This window comes from Ahaetulla prasina, chromosome 1, assembly GCF_028640845.1.
Source record: "Ahaetulla prasina isolate Xishuangbanna chromosome 1, ASM2864084v1, whole genome shotgun sequence".
In the NCBI taxonomy this organism is placed as follows: Eukaryota; Metazoa; Chordata; class Lepidosauria; order Squamata; family Colubridae; genus Ahaetulla; species Ahaetulla prasina.
This window is the reverse complement of record NC_080539.1, coordinates 350,655,290-350,669,576: the sequence shown is the minus strand read 5'-3', so window position 1 is coordinate 350,669,576 and position 14,287 is coordinate 350,655,290. Positions and strand designations below refer to the sequence as shown.

General features: G+C 41.4%; 1 protein-coding gene across 3 annotated transcripts in view; it reads right to left on the bottom strand.

Moving 5' to 3' along the window:
* FRMD6 (FERM domain containing 6) overlaps nt 1-12,601 on the bottom strand; it is a 174,104-nt gene extending 161,503 nt beyond the window's left edge. For 2 of the 3 annotated variants that reach the window (XM_058163057.1, XM_058163058.1), the window contains exon 1: nt 12,082-12,321. The gene's annotated coding sequence lies outside the window, so the exon portion shown is untranslated. Of the gene's footprint in view, nt 1-12,081; nt 12,322-12,422 lie in introns of those variants that run through there. The other variant, XM_058163060.1, reaches the window with a different exon arrangement.
* Nucleotides 12,602-14,287: the final 1,686 nt, after the last annotated feature.

The following is a 14,287-nucleotide window of genomic DNA, read 5'->3' as shown; positions in this document are numbered from 1 at the left end:
TATTTGATAAAGCTTGTTTAAGGAAAGAAATAATAGTGTTTAACAACTCAGTTATGGTGTTGGAAAGGATATTATCCATGGCTAAAAAAAAACATGGAGGTAGAAAGGATTTTGTCTATAATTGAAGGATAATAGAATTTGATAGGATGTTATATAGACTGACTCCTGTGGATAAAAGAAATCTGGTTTTACAAGTACCCTTGCAGACAACTATTGAGTCCCATCACAATGTTGAAAATCTACATTATCACCACAATTTCCTAAATTTTAATTTAAATCTATTTTGGTCATATGAAGGATGGTCATATGAGTGACCCATGGTGGCACAGTGGTTAGAATTCAGTATTGCAGGCTAACTCTGCCCACTGCGAGGAGTTCGATCCTGACCAGCTCAAGGTTAACTCAGCCTGCCATCCTTTCAAGGTCAGTAAAATGAGGACCCAGATTGTTGTGGGGAATATGCTGACTTTGTAAACCGCTTAGAGAGTGCTGGAAAGCACTATGAAGTGGTATATAAGTCTAAGTGCTATTGCTTTTGTATAGAGTATATTCAAAAATTCATATCTGAATTAGGGATGGAGAAAATTTAATTTGGCTCGTGTTGGACATGAAGTTATCCATTTGCACTTTCAGAGTAAGAGTGTGTTATACTATATATTCTGCTTTTCTTCCATGACCATCACATGGAAGCAAAGTGTTCTCTTTCCCATTTTCTATTCACTAGCACAACCCTGTAGGGTTAGAACGAAGCTGAGGGAAGTTGTGAACCTGGCTATCTCTGGACCTCGTTCAACGTACGATCTTCAAAACCACACTTGCTCTAGTTTGCAAAGTCAAATTGGCTCATCTCTGAGGTTATAGGCTCTTCAAAAATAGTTTCTTAACTTTGAATAAAGTGCAGAAACATGTGAAAAGTGTGTAAAAACAAGTGATTATGTAAGGGGGGGATTGTTTGGAAAAGTGTCCGTATTAGGCATGTATTGTCCACTCAATCTGCCACAATCTGCCAAAGAAGAAGGCACAGATCACATTATGCATAATAGGCTTATTTCATTCCTTGAAACTGGGTTCTTGCCTAGGGGAAGAATTTGCTTAGGCACTCAGGGATTCATAACGTTGGAAGGTAAAACACTCCTGGACAATTGCATCATGTCATTACAATGGGCCGGAAATGTTTCAACTGCACATTCAAATCCAAGGAACACTGCAGCCAGAAAACCTGAATGCCATTATTTCAGAGGAATTTTAATATGTTCATGGGGACACGAAGGCGGATGCCCCAAGGTACAAACCCCTCCTTCCTGCAGAGCTTCTTGGAGTACAAGTTTGGTTGGTTTCACTTGCCAGAAAATATAAAGAGCTGCTCTCAGCCCACATACACGCAAAATCTGCCATTCAGGTTTCCTTCATTTCTCTCCCCATTGCTCTCAATGTGTTCTCAGAAACTGGTGAACTGGAAATATTGCAAGGAAGAGACCCCATAGGTCACACCCAAAGCCAAATTCCAGGGACTGTGACTCCCATCATTGCATCATTGGCCGGGCTGAATGGGGTCAACAAGAGCTGTAGTTTAAAACATCTAGAGAGTACTTTGTCTCTTAGCTAAAATGCATCCGTCTTTTCAGCATATGTTGCTAAGTGGAAGGCTGAGAATTCCACATATTCTGTAGCAACAGCTATAGCACTTAGACTTATATACCACTTCATAGTGCTTTACAGCCTTCTCTGAGCAGTTTACAGAGTCAGCATGTTGTCCCCAACAATCATTTTACCCACCTCGGAAAGATGGAAGGCTGAGTCAACTTTGAGCCTGGTGAGAATTGAACTACTGGCAGTCAGCAGAACAAGCTTGCAGTACTGCATTTTAACCACTGTGCCATCATGGCTTTTTCTACGGAGACAAACTGCCTGCATCCCAAGATCACAATTATTAGACAAGGACTGGAAAGACCCAACATCAAGTTCACTGTCAGCCATGAAAGTGATTTTAGACCAATCACTCCATCCTACCTTAACAATTGTTGTGGAGAGAATAAATTGGTAGGAGTGATGTGTATGAAGTCTATTGCCTTGATCTCAGGGAAGAAAGGCAGGATATAAATCTAATGAATAAAGGAGAACGTCTATCCTCATCCCTCCACGGTGTTTATCTTTGTGGTTGCTGCTCCTTTACTCTTAACAGAGCAGAAAGGAAGGGACTTTCAGTGGGTTGTTGGTGAGGGAGGGAAATCTCTCTGCCTATTGTCCTGGTTCAGATTGCTCAATTAACAGTGATGAAAGATGGCAGATATGAGTCTCACAGATTGCACAGATTACAAGAGCAGCAGCAAAGGAATCCCCAAATGTGTTTCACACTGAAGCATAATATACAAGGTCACATTTTTAAAACTAACTTCCCAGGTCATTCAATTTCTTCTCCAGAAAAATGGTCACCATTACAGTTCTGCAACTTTGATATTCTCTCCTTGTCATTTATTCTGACTTTGTGTTCATAAAAGGGGGCAATAGGCTGCTGGGAATCTTATTGAGCCATACATGCCTCTTTCACATTTGGTTGGGCAGGGCAATATGCGCAAAACATAAACTTTGCAGCCACTTGAGAAAAAATTATTATCCAGAATGGGGTTTGGCAGCACATGTTCTATCACCCACCCACCCATCCTTTGAAGGCTACAGGGACTACAATGATGATTTAAAGCAAAATAGATTAAAACAGGTAGAACAGGGGTGTCAAACACAAGGCCAGGGGACCAGATCTGACCTTTGGGATGTTTAGATCTGGCCCGCAGATCTGCCCTGGAAAGAGTGAAGGATCGGCCCGTGGTGCCTTAGCCAGAGAAAACGGGCTCCAATCTCTGTTTTTGGCTGGGACACCTCCTGCAACCCTCGGCCAGCAAAAATGGAGCTTGGGAAGGCCGCGAGGGTTGCAGGAGGCCATCCCAGCTGAAAACTGAAAATTTATATACCACCCTGTGGGAGAAGGGTGGTATATAAATCAAAACAATAAATAAATAAATAACTAAAACGGAGCTCAGGAGTCCATTTTCGCTGGCAGAGCACTCAGGCCACCACAGGCACCCCTGACACAAGTAACATCAATCTGGCCACGCCCACCCTGGCCCCCCAAGGTCAAATACAACCCTGATGTGGCCTTCAATGAAATTGAGTTTGACAGCCCTGAGATAAAGGGTTATCATATCTGTTTGAAAGATTTCTTTAATGCTTAAAATGGCCAACACATCCCTCTATTGAACATTGTCAATTGCTGTGAAGACTTGGTTGTTTGATCTTGAAAAACTTCCAGGTCCTGGGAACATAGCATGTAGGTTAGGAGTTGCCCATCCCTTGTTTTAAAAAAGAAAGAATGTATTCCTACTTGGAAAGAATGGATTCTATTTGCAATGCTGAGTTCTGTATTTAGATTGGACAGCTTTCTTGCTGGCACCTTTTTGTGTACAAAACCTCCAACTAACATACATATTCTTGTCCAGCTTTCTCCAAAACTTGAGGTTGCTTCCCTACTACCTCTCCTGAAAGCCCATTGTGAAGCTGCTTTGCTCAACAAGGCTGTTCTTCACATTGTTTGGCATACACAATCCTTCTTTTCTTTTGCACCCCTGAAAGGAATACATTTAATTAAAATGCCCTGGGAGTCATTCAGGATATTTCAAGGTAGCAAGAACATTTCAACTGGGGAAACCAGTGGGGCTTGGAGGGACTGCTGAGTTGCAGTTCTAATGGCTTGTAAGAGTTTCACATATCTACATATTCTTTCAGTTCATTGGCTTTTCCGAATAACCCATAACATCAGAGTTGCCTAGTTACGTTTGACAGATCATAAAGCCCATGGCTCTCACATTTTCAAGCAGTCAACCATTATCAGTGAATTATCAGGATCTCTCTCTCCCTCTCCCCCTCCCACTCCATCTCCCTTCCTCCTTCCCTTTTTCCCCTCAGGTTCATACCTAACAATCATAGACAAGGTGTAGCTTGTCTAGATGCAACTTGTTGAGAGAACTATCAAGGGGAGATTCTGATCACCATAATTTTACTTTAAGATTAAAAAAAAACCAAGATGGTGTCTCTTTTGAGAAGTTAGAATAGAATAGAATAGAATAGAATAGAATAGAATAGAATAGAATAGAATAGAATAGAATAACAGAGTTGGAAGGGACCTTGGAGGTCTTCTAGTCCAATCCCCTGCTTAGGCAGGAAACCCTACACCACTTCAGAGTGGATTGACAGTAGTAGTATCAATGAAAGAGTTTATCCTCAAAACTAGATGGCAATTTAGTTGACAAGCAAAGTGCAGGTTATACCCAGCTATTCCTTTTTGTCCAGGAAAATAAATGAAAGTTTACGAAGCTGGCCATTAATAAAGGTAAAGGTAAAGGTTCCCCTCGCACATATGTGCTAATCGTTTCCGACTCTAGGGGGCGGTGCTCATCTCTGTTTCAAAGCCGAAGAGCCAGCGCTGTCCGAAGACGTCTCCATGGTCATGTCGCCAGTATGACTCAATGCCAAAGGCGCACAGAACGCTGTTACCTTACGACCAAAGGTGGCCCCTATTTTCCTACTTGCGTCTTTTTTGTACATACGTTCGAACTGCTAGGTTGGCAGAAGCTAGGACAAGTAACGGGAGCTCACCCCGTTACGTGGCACTAGGGATTCGAACCGCTGAACTGCTGACCTTTCGATCGACAAGCAGCGTCTTAGCCACTGAGCCACTGCATCTCTTCGTTCCCATTAATATCCACCACTAAAAATGGATAGTTCATTCTCTTCAATAGAGGGGCAATTTGGATCTTTTGGCTGAATTCTGTGTCTGTATGTATGTGTGTGTGTGCATAATTCCCATACACTAGTATGCCAGGATGAAAACATGTAACGTAGCATGCACTGTGACCTGCTTTCTTCTTGAAAGACAAGGAAATATTTGTTTCAATGAAAGAGTATTAGGTACCTCCCCTATAGTCTGTTTCAATAAGAATGTCAGTCATGCCAATGCTTCATTTCTGAGGGTGATTTTGCAATATTATTGCAACTGGGGCCAGTGAACATCCACCCTATATTCGCCCCCTACAGCTGGAGACTCTTCCTGTTCCCTTTTTGTCCATTAGCCTACTTCCACAAGCCAATTGGAAATGATGGATGAAGGCCAGAATTGCACAACACCCAGAACGTTGTGAAATTTTCACTGGCTGCTGCATAATGCTGGATGCTGCATTTTGGAGGTTGCTATGAACCCCATTCGTTAGATTTGGGGAAATTACAATTCTTAGCCAATGGCTATACTGGGAGGGACCGATAGATGTTCTTGTCCCTGAAAGCAGAAGACATTGCTTTGATGACGTCACCTGGCATTGCCTTAAAGCCAATCAGAATGAAAACAATTCTCTCTGCCTTTTCTCTGCAGGCTGCTGTAAAGTGACAAAATAAGGAAAAACATTTCAGCTCAGCTGTATGACAGAACCAAAAATTGTGGCAGTGCCCAGGGCAAAGAGTTAGAAGCACTAATCTTAGTTAGGAGAAAAAATAGTTATTTGTTTAGTATGTGCTGAAAATACGAACTGACTTAATTTTGCACTTCCTGAATCGAGTAAATAAACAAAATTCAATTATTCTCCTATATTTTTCTTTCTCAAATGTGTGCGGTGCGATTTTCCAATAGAAGTGTATGCAATATATTTTTGTTTGCAACTGAGAGGGGAAAAAAAAACACCTTGTATAGATTTTCTTCTGAAACTAAAAAAACAACAACACCAAAACATTATGCTCTTTGCATATTAACAGAGAACAAAAAACCCATACATTTTTTAAAAGAACATTTTAGAAAGCGTAGACTAATTCACCCAAAACCTACTGCCAATGGCCTTGCAACCTGGCCTGTCAAACAACCCCAGTTCCCCCTATTTTTTGACTTCCTGGCATGTGAGCATTGCTGGATGGAGACTACTGACCTGTGTTGCTAACATCTAGAACAGGGGTGTCAAACTCAATTTCACTGAGGGCTGCATCAGGGTTGTGTTTGACCTTGGGGGCCTGTGGGGGCATGGTCAGCTTGATGTCACTCATAGTGGCTCCATTTTTTGCCATGATGGCCTCATGCAGCCCTCTGCCAGCAAAAATGGAGTTTTGGGAGGCCTGTTTTCACTGGCAGGGGGTTGCAGAAGGCCATTGCGCCTGAAAATATATCCCGGGAGAACCATGTGTGGTCCTCCCAAGCTCCATTGCATGGTAGAGGCCCCGTGAGCCAATACTTTGCTGTTTCTAGGGTGGGCCTGCGGGCCAGATCTAAGCACCCCATGGATCGGATTTGGCCCATGGGCCTTAAGTCTGACCCCCCTGATCTAGAACAAGAGCTCTGAGATTTGTACAAATCAAGGTTTGACTGATTGATCATGTACCATCGAGCCATTGCTGACTCCTACCAACCATATACAGCAGTGGTGGGATTCAGCCAGTTCGCACCACTTCGGGAGAACCGGTTGTTAATTTTCTGAGCAGTTTGGTGCACTGGTTGTTGGAAGAAATCATTAGGGCAGAGAACCGGTTGTTAAATTACTTGAATCCCACCACTGATATACAGATTGTACTTGACTTAACAACAGTTCATTTAGTGACCGTTCAAAGTTACAACGGCACTGAAAAAGGTGACTTATGACCACTTTTCACACTTATGGCCATTGTAGCATCATGTGATCAAAATGCATACGCTTGACAATTGACTCATATTTATGACGGTTGCAGTGTCCCAGGGTCACGTGATCCTTTTTGCGGCATTCTGACAAGCAAAGTCAATGGGGACGCCAGATTCAGTTAACAACAGTTTGACTAATTTAACACCGACTGTGATTCACTGAACAACTTGTGGCAAGAAAGATTATAAAATGGGAGCAAACTCACAACTAATGTTTCACTTAGCAACAGAAATTCTGGACTCAGTTGTGGTTGTAAGTCGAGGACGACCGGTAGATAGATTTTCTCCAGGATGATCTGCCTTCAACCTTGTGCACTCGCTGCTGCTGTAATTGATTCTGTCCATCTGACTGCTAGTCATCCCCTTCTTCTCTTTTCTTTCTCTTTCCCAACACCAGAGCCGTCCACAATGACCTAGGTCTTCACATAATGGGTCCAAGTATGATCATCTTCAAGTGATGAGTCTATTTGATTTATTCGAGGATCGATTGGTTTTGTTTTCTTGGCTATCCATGGTATTCTCAGGAGTCTTCTCCATCACAAAGTTCAAAAACGTCAATACTTTTTCTAGATTGCTTCTTCAGATAGAAATTTTCCTTCTATAGAGCAGGGGTCTCCAACCTTGGTCCCTTTAAGACTTGTGGACTTCAACTCCCAGAGTCCCTCAGCCAGCACTGGCTGAGGAACTCTGGGAGTTGAAGTCCACAAGTCTTAAAGGGACCAAGGTTGGAGACCCCTGCTATAGAGGGTCACAGGGAAAATCATTGCCTATTCAATTCTGATCTTTACCTGTCAAAACGCAGATTCGAGGAAGCCAGCTTTTAACTATAGAAAAGAAGTGTGCATTCATTGCCTTGACTTGTGAGCCACTTGTGTCACTTAACCTCTACCATCTTTTACAAACTGGTATAAAATATTATACATGTTACTCTTGTACGGTGAGTTGCCAGCCTTTTGAACAAGATACCTAGCAAATCAGAGAAAAACAGCTACCAACTGAGAAAGACACTGAAAAGAACAGTTAAGAGAATGTAAAATGTTTAGCATGTACAACCTACAGAGAAAAATGGGAGGGGAAGGGACCTGTGATAATTGCTAATTATTAGTTAATTAGATTGATAATTAAAGCAAAATATTCAGATAATGAGTAATTGGCCTTCAAAACTATTTTTCACATATACTTCTTTATTTTTTCCTCTTAAATGATTAGCAGTTCATTTGACTGTACAACAAGATGTCCTAATGATGTTACCTAATTTGGGTAATAAAACATCTCCAAGAAAACAACCAAGTTCAAAGAGCACCAAAGACCCCTCTATACAAAATTACCTGAATATTAGGTGTATTTAAGTCTAGCTGAAGATTGGGTGCATTTAAGTCTTTTATGTAACTTGACATATGCCTCCCCCCACTCCCCCTGAGGTAACAATAAAAAAAACACAATGAAACAGAAAACAGTATTAAACTCTCTAATTTTACTCATTTAAAGGGTAAATGAAATGAAATCAGAAGTAAGCCCTTGTCCTGACCTCGACCAGTATTTTTTTGGAGTATGAGCAATAGCACACTATTCAAAAGCCAAGGTTGTACCTCAGTCTGAAAAATATACACCTCTTTTTTAGCCTTAGCTTAGATTCCCCCAATCCAGTGTTCTTGTGATGCACAGCTCTTCAATCAGCAAACTTCCATGTAATTACTTCAGCACATTTTGAAGGCAACAGATGGTTAAAATAGGGGACTTGTTCTTTCCTTTCCCAGGGGATTCCGGTTTTGAACAAAGAAAAGGTTGCACAGAAGCTAGAGGCAGACTGGAACACTGTTTCTCAGCCTTATCAACTTTGAGACACATTCTCAAAGTTGAGATACTTCCCAGAATTCCCCAGCCATGATGGGATTTGAAACCTACAAATTTTAAAGTTATCAAAGTTAAGAAACCCTGGGCTAAAATATTCCATAAAATAATTTACCCAGCCTGAGCTAGCCAGCCTGAAGGATTTTCCCCACCCTACCCCACCCCACCCCACCTCTTGCCTGTAATTGGTCCCCTTAGCACATAATACAGCTTTGGCAAGACAGCTGCATCCAAGCTGGAGACAATTTTGCCAGGGTTGTTGACAAACTGAAGATGGTTTGGGCAAAGAAGGATCTTGAAAAATTATGGGTTTGGAATGTTTCCCTGCTATTGAGGCCTTTCCAGCTGTAATTATATGTTGCATATAGTGCAACAGACAGTCCTGATATTTTGCAAGCACAAATCCCAGACCCTTCCCAGGAGAAATTTAAATTGGCTCTGGGGCATAAACAAGGCATGAACTTGGCTTCAGACAGATCCTTTTGAGAAGGGAGAGTGTGGCATAGCCCCAAACTGACATTGTTTTCATACGTTTGAGTCCTGATTCTTCTTCGTGATACCCCAAAAGTAGCTGTGCTTCCCTTGCACAGTTGCTAACTCCTCCAGCCCTAGACAAATATATCAAAATACTCTTAGGTTATGTTTTTAAAATGGATGCATTCTTAGTGCTGTATCTTACAGTTAAGGGTATTTATGGCTCTGAGCCAAGTCCAGAGTCTCTGAGACGCCAATATTCCTTCCAGTCAAGAAACCTACAGATTTATGTTCCGACTGTCACCATGAGACTTTGGACCTTTGGCCCCACTCCTCCAGCTCATTCACCAAGCAACACCCCTGTGACATGAATTACTAGATTAGCATTTCAAACATAGCGTTCCATATATGTGGGCAAAACTACCTTCCGCAAGAAGTTCTGAATCTCTGGCTGGGTTTGCATGGCAGATTTATCCATGTTGTTGTTAGTTGCGAAGTCATGTCTGACCCATCGTGACCCAATGGACAACATTCCTCCAGGCCTTCCTATCCTCTACCATCTTCTGGAGTCCATTTAAGCTCATGCCTACTGCTTCAGTGACTCCATCCAGCCACCTCATTCTCTGCCGTCCCATTCTTCTTTTGCCCTCACTCTTTCTCAGCATTAGGCTTTTCTCCAGTAAGTCCTTCCGTCTCATTAGGTGGCCGAAAGTATTTCAGTTTCATCTTCAGGATTTGGCCTTCTAAAGAGCAGTCAGGGTTGATCTCCTCTAGGACTGACTTGTTTGTTCGCCTTGCAGTCCAAGGGACTCGCAGGAGTCTTCTCCAGCACCAGAGTTTAAAGGCCTCAATTCTTTGAGGATTTATCCTTAGTTAACTATATTTATCAAACTAACACAATTTCCTTGAATCAAATAACCCCACATTTTGTATCACTCATGCCACAGCCCCAAACACCGAGAGCTACACAAAGAGCTTCACTGATTACAAGGCACTTACTGTTTACAGATACTATGCCAATTCTACAATGCGGAAGAATTTTTCATGCCTACTTCCAGCTTTTTTATTAGGGATCACTGGTCTCTCCCAAGATGTCTCTGACAAGCTCCTATTTTAAAGTGACTGATGGACATCAAGGTCCTAAGGATTTGCAATTTCCTTCTCTGGCTAGAGGGGAAATTAGCTGCTCTAACTCATGGTTCCTTAACTACACTCTACAGCAGGGGTAGTCAACCTTTTTATACCTACCACCCACTTTTGTATCTCTGTTAGCAGTAAAATTTTCTAACCGCCCACTGGTTCCACAGTAATGTGTTGTGTATCGTCGTCTGCGCATGCCTCTTGTGCATCGTGGATTGGGTTTGAGGAGGGGGGGCGCCGGCTACCAGCTCTGCTTGTCTGTTACAGCTGGGTGGTGTGGGGGGAAATGCATGAACTATTCTGGGATGAGGCTCTTTTGTTTGCAGTCGCACTATAGCGCCATTTAGTTTCACTTACATAACGTGAACTAAACTTATGCATGGGCAATACAAATTGTATATTTTCAGAAATTTAAATTGTCACGGGGAATTTTATGAAAACTGAATGAAAATGTTTTTAAATAATGCTATGAATTTTTTTTAAAAAGTCAATTAAACAAAAGGAAAGTGCTTCAGTATCGGAAAAAACCCCTACCGCCCACCATGAAAGCTAGAACGCCCACTAGTGGGCGGTAGGGACCAGGTTGACTACCACTGCTCTACAGAGTACTGCACACCAGAACAACTAGACACAAGAACAGTATCTTCCCAAATGCCATCACTTTGCTAAACAAATAATTCCCTCAACACTGTCAAACTAGTTACTAAGTCTGCACTACTATTAATCTTCTCATCGTTCCCATCACCCATCTCCTTCCACTTATGACTTTATGACTGTAACTTTGTTGCTTGTATCCTTACGATATATATTGATTGTTTCCTGATTGCTTATTTGTACCCTATGACTATCATTAAGTTTTGTACCTTAGAATTGTTGATGAAGGTATCTTTTCTTTTATGTACACTGAGAGCATATGCACCAACCAAGGCAAATTCCTTGTGTGTCCAATCACATTTGGCCAATAAAAAATTCTATTCTATTCTATTCTATTCTATTCTATTCTATTCTATTCTATTCTTTTTTTACAAAACCTCAAAGAGCGTGCACTCCCAACACTCTGAGAAAAAAGACCAATTCTTATTTCACATTAGACAAAATTAAGAAATCACATCTAGAATTCATTGTGAGAATACCAACGAGCTTTTTTTCATTAAAAGCAGACAAAGAAAAGACACCCACCCCCTTTAAATATGGATACGCTGAGCCCGTGTCTGTTCTTTGATTGTTAGATTTGACAGCCATTCACAACAGTTTTGATGGAGCACTTTCAGCTTCTCCTTTGGCATATCACCCTCCACTGAACTGTCAGGTTTAAGGGAGGTGAGTGATGGTGCTTCACAAGCTTTTCATAAATCTCAGGCATTTTGCTTTTTACACCCTATTTCTGTTCTCGAGCGGTCTAGCTATAACTATGCCAGAAAATGGAGGGAGACACATCTTTAAACATTCATATCAAAAGTGCATTTTGCAAGCATGGAGTCTAACTATAAAATAATACCTAAAACAGCAATGATGTACCTTCTAGCATATGTCCCGTTCCAGACCAAGCAAGCTATACATGTGTCACTTTCCTTAAATGGATTGGAGCCCTCATCAAATCAATTGTACAGATAATTTAATTAAAGGTTGTGGAACAATCTCTGCTTATCAAAAAGGTGGCTAATCGCAAAAAAGCTTATCTGTGATAAGTTGCCTATGCTGAGTTTATTGCATTAACGTATACTTCTGCGGTCAACTCATTTTGGTTAGGAAACTTCCATTTCCCATTTGCCATGAATGGATTAACCTGGCTTTATGAGAAGCAGGTAAAATATTGTACTTCAGAACTCTGAGAATCTGAAGGTTCTTGAGTATCCGAAAAGCTGTTCCTATAAAAAAAAAAAAAAACCACACACATGAGCAAGTTCTTTTCCTACCTGGTGCCAGAGAAGTTTTGGTCTTCACCGTGGCTTCATGAATTAAATCCAGATTGTTGATCTATTGAGATGGGCACAATAACCAGCAGGAGAAGTTTTCAAAATCTCCCTTGAAAGGTAGCGACCTCTGGATCAGTCATATTTCCTGATAATTGAGAGATGTCTAGAGCTGGAAGGCATGGGAAAGAGAGGAAGGAGGTTACTCGAAACATCTACCCCCATCTTTACTGCTAGCAGAGCATCAAATGGGGTGTTGTTATTCAATGGAAATTACTGTATTATTAAAAGAAGACCAACCCTTTTCTGGTTGGCTGCCAAATTCTCATTAGGCATGTTCTTACCTGCTGCTAAGATGGCAATGTGGAACAGAAGAAGAAGAAGACAGAAAAAAGTCAAGAATCCAAGCAGAGTTCAGGTAAAGCTGGTTTGGGAGAAGCATGATCCAGTCAACTTCTGTCTTTTGAATGGGCTAAAATGAAAATAAAAAGTATTATGCTTCCATGGGTGCCGTGAGTTTGCCTACAGACCTAATTTCTTGCGATGCAGATTAACAACTAGTAGGCAACCACAAATCAAGCTGTGACTTGTTTCCCCCAAAGAAGGGAAGGGACAGCTGGGATTATGGAGGCTAGGAAGAATGTAGTTTGCTTAGTTATGAGCAGCATACACGGAAGAGTCAAATGATGACAGACATGTAATTGCAGTTCCTTCATGTCTAATACCCTAAGATAGTGTGTTCAAGGCAAACTCCTTTTCCACTGAGATCAAGAACTACGAAGTCACCCTAAGCAGTCAATTGCTCTCTATTATTATTTTTTCTGTAGTAAACAATTAGATTACAGAGCCATCTACTTAACATCTGCTTTTGGAATGCTTCTGCACCTTGGAGGGCTTTCAAGTACATGGAAAGTAACCTCAGGAAGATGCTGGTGGAAAAGAACCCTGCTCTGTTTTATTTTTCAGCACCTGCTTACACTTTTGTGCCTGCCACGCTTTCCATGAAGTCTATTCATCTCAGTTCTGTAAAGTAGGAAAGATAATCTGTAGAGATTCTCAGTCATCCAGGTCATGGTTGCCCCAAAGGTGCTTTTTCAGGAGGTAACTGGACTTCCTTGTTTTTTTCTTTTGAACGAAATGGAATATAAACCCTTCCATTCCCCCCTATTCTGTCAGAGCTGAAGAAGCTTCTTGGATGAGGAGTGAAATGTTTTCAGAAGAAAAAAATAAGAAAGTCCAGGTGCCTCCTGAAAAAGCACCTTTGGGACAATAGGAAAGATAGTGTCCTTCTCCAATCCAAGTGCGGATGTGAGGATTATCAAATCCCTGTTTGTTCATATCTAGTATCCCAAGAGCACATATTCAAGGCAAACTCTTTCCTCACAAAAACAAACAATTGCAGGAGTCCTCTTAAATAGTCATTTACTTACCAATGTCTTAAATATTTAACAATTGAATTAGGGAAGCTTGAAAGTGTGCAGAAGGAAATTTTACAAAGATGCTTGTGGAAGTGGAAGCATCATTCTTATAGTTATTTCTCCGCAAACTTAACTGGGTTTCTTCACATATAGCTACTGGCACACCTTCTGTGAATCAGTCTCAGTTTTACTTCTGTAAGATAGGGACAGTAAGCATTTCTGTTCAACCCAGGGTCAGACAGGAGGATTGTCGGCTACTTTGGAAATCCGAAGAACTCTTTAAAAATGCACTGTTTTTGTTCTTATGATGTGTTCCACAAAGACGATGATCAATAAAATAAAATAATTTTTTAACAGTTACCATGATCACTGGTGAGGAAACCTCACCACCACACTTGAACAAGGCATTGCTGAATTCACAAACATCAAACATTTCTGAGCATCTTAGAAAGTCTTAATTTTCTAGCCGGCCTAACCCTGGCAAGGCTTTGGGTTTACAGGCCTTCCATTCCTGAGACTTTGTCATCTTTGGTACTGGATGGGGTTGTGTGGCCACCAATAGACAATCTGGATGCACAATCTGGGGCTTCCTGGACTCAGACTTCTGCTCAAGTAGCAGGTGGCAGTTGTGTCTAACAGCTTTGTGTTGTGGACCACCTGTTCCTGCTCCTGGATTGGGAAGCTGTGCTCATGGTCACTTGTACCTTGGTCACGTCCTGGGTGGATTATTGCAATGCATTCTACACCTTTGAAGAGTACTTGAAAACTTCAGCTGCTATAAAATGTGATGA